Source organism: Alosa alosa, chromosome 2 (genome assembly GCF_017589495.1).
Source record: "Alosa alosa isolate M-15738 ecotype Scorff River chromosome 2, AALO_Geno_1.1, whole genome shotgun sequence".
Taxonomy (NCBI): Eukaryota; Metazoa; Chordata; class Actinopteri; order Clupeiformes; family Clupeidae; genus Alosa; species Alosa alosa.
Window position 1 is genome coordinate 33,531,895 of NC_063190.1, and position 2,500 is coordinate 33,534,394.

Genomic DNA, 2,500 nt, shown 5'->3' on the forward strand with positions numbered 1-2,500 from the left:
TCTCTCTCTCTTACTCTCTCTGTCTCTGTGTGTAAGTGTGTGTGTGGTGGTGTGTGTGCACGCGTATACCACCTTAACTGTCAGAAACCTTATTCTTTTAAAGGAAACAGATCAACTCATTATTAGTGTGAGTGTGTATGTATAACTGAATGTGAATTTGTGTGTGTGAGTGTGTCTGTATGTGTAATCGGCTGTGTGTATAGAGAGAGAGAGTGAGATAAAATGTCTTTGTCCCAACAGTTGGTCTTTTGACAACAACGATAAATTTTCAATTTATGTTGGCAGGGCATATGCCTGACACCTCGTTAAGCAAATGTGCACACATATATATGTGCGAGCACACACACACACACACACACTTCTCATTAACTGGAAGCTCATCATAAAGAAGTCAATTAAGATTGATTATCTTGATCATTTCTATGCAAATGTTTTGGCAACACAACCCCAACACCTGAGATCTCAATACACAGATGTAGGTCTATTGTAAACACACCCACGCACGCACGCACACACACACACACTCACACACACACTCTCTCTCTCTCACACACACACACACACACACACACACACACACACAACACACACACTCCCTATGGATAAGGGGCAGTATGAGCTTAGAACTAGTGAAATGGAGGAGAAAGGGGAGCAGGTGGGAGGCTTTGCAACACCAGAGTGTGTGACGTACCACAGGAGTGTGTGTGTAAAGTACCACAGGAGTGTGTGTGTAAAGTACCACAGGGGGAGTGTGTGACGTACCACAGGAGTGTGTGTGTAAAGTACCACAGGGGGAGTGTGTGACGTACCTCAGGAGTGTGTGTGTAAAGTACCACAGGGGGAGTGTGTGACGTACCTCAGGAGTGTGTGTGTAAAGTACCACAGGGGGAGTGTGTAAAGTACCACAGGAGTGTGTGTGTGACGTACCACAGGAGTGTGTGTGTGACGTACCACAGGAGTGTGTGTAAAAATACCACAGGGGGGTGTGTGTGTGTGGCGTACCACAGGAGTGTGTGTGTAAAAAGTACCACAGGGGTGTGTGTGTGAAAGTGGGGGAGTGTGTAAAAGTACCACAGGGAGTGTGTGTGTAAAAGTACCACAGGGGTGTGTGTGTAAAATTACCACAGGAGTGTGTGTGTAAAGTACCACAGGGGAGTGTGTGTGTACAGGTGTGTGTGTAAAGTACCACAGGGGAATGTGTGACGTACCACAGGAGTGTGTGTATAAAGTACCACAGGGGAGTGTAAAAGTACCTCAGGAGTGTGTGTAAAAGTACCACAGGGGAGTGTGTGGTATTGCCACAGGGTGTGTGTGTGTAAAAGTACCACAGGGGGAGTGTGGACGCGTACCACAGGAGTGTGTGTGTAAAGTACCACAGGGGGAGTGTGTAAAGTACCACAGGAGTGTGTGTGTAAAGTACTACAGGGGGAGTGTGTGTGTGTAAAAGTACTACAGGAGTGTGTGTGTGTGTGTGAAAAGTACCACAGGGGAGTGTGTGGCGCACTGCCTCAGGAGGAGTGTAAAGTACCACAGGGGTGTGTGTGTAAAGTACCACAGGAGGGGAGTGTGTGTGACGTACCACAGGGGGAGTGTGTGTGACGTACCACAGGGGGTGTGTGTGGCATTGCCACAGAAGGAGTGTGTATGTAAAGTAGCACAGGGGGAGTGTGTGTGACGTACCACAGGAGGAGTGTGTGTGACGTACCACAGGGGGAGTGTGTGTGACGTACCACAGGGGGAGTGTGTGTGACGTACCACAGAAGGAGTGTGTATGTAAAGTAGCACAGGGGGAGTGTGTGTGACGTACCACAGGAGGAGTGTGTGTGACGTACCACAGGGGGAGTGTGTGTGACGTACCACAGGGGGAGTGTGTGTGACGTACCACAGGATGAGTGTGTGTGTGAGGAGGCGGAGTTCAGACTCCTACACATGGAAGTGGGCTGTCTGTCATCCCTATGGGCTCCTCCTGAACTATGTTTAGAAATGTCATTAAAACATTAAGAATGTTGCTTAAGCACCATAACATCTTAGAGATGACCAACTGGACACACTCACTGCTCTGTTCTATGTAATCTCACCACACTGTTCTATGCACACTCACTGCACACTGTTCTATGCACACACACTGTCCTATATAATCTCACCACACTGTTTTATGTAATCTCACCACACTGTTCTATGCACACTCACTGCACACTGTTCTATGCACACACACTGTCCTATATAATGTCACCACAGTGTTCTATGTAATCTCACCACACTGTTTTATGCACATACACCACACTGATCTATGCACATACACCGCACTGTTCTATGCACATACACCACACTGTTCTATGTAATCTCACTGCACTGTTCTATGTAATCTCACTGCACTGTTCTATGCAATCTCACTGCACTGTTCTATGTAATCTCACTGCACTGTTCTATGCACACACACAACGCTGTTCTATGCACCCTCACCACATTATTCTATGCACACACACTATATACTGTTCTA

General features: G+C 47.2%; 1 protein-coding gene across 1 annotated transcript in view; it reads right to left on the reverse strand.

Moving 5' to 3' along the window:
* The window catches only part of LOC125311876 (zinc finger and BTB domain-containing protein 16-A-like), a 77,589-nt gene that overhangs the window by 43,687 nt on the left and 31,402 nt on the right, over nucleotides 1-2,500 (reverse strand). The gene's annotated exons all lie outside the window — the stretch shown is intronic.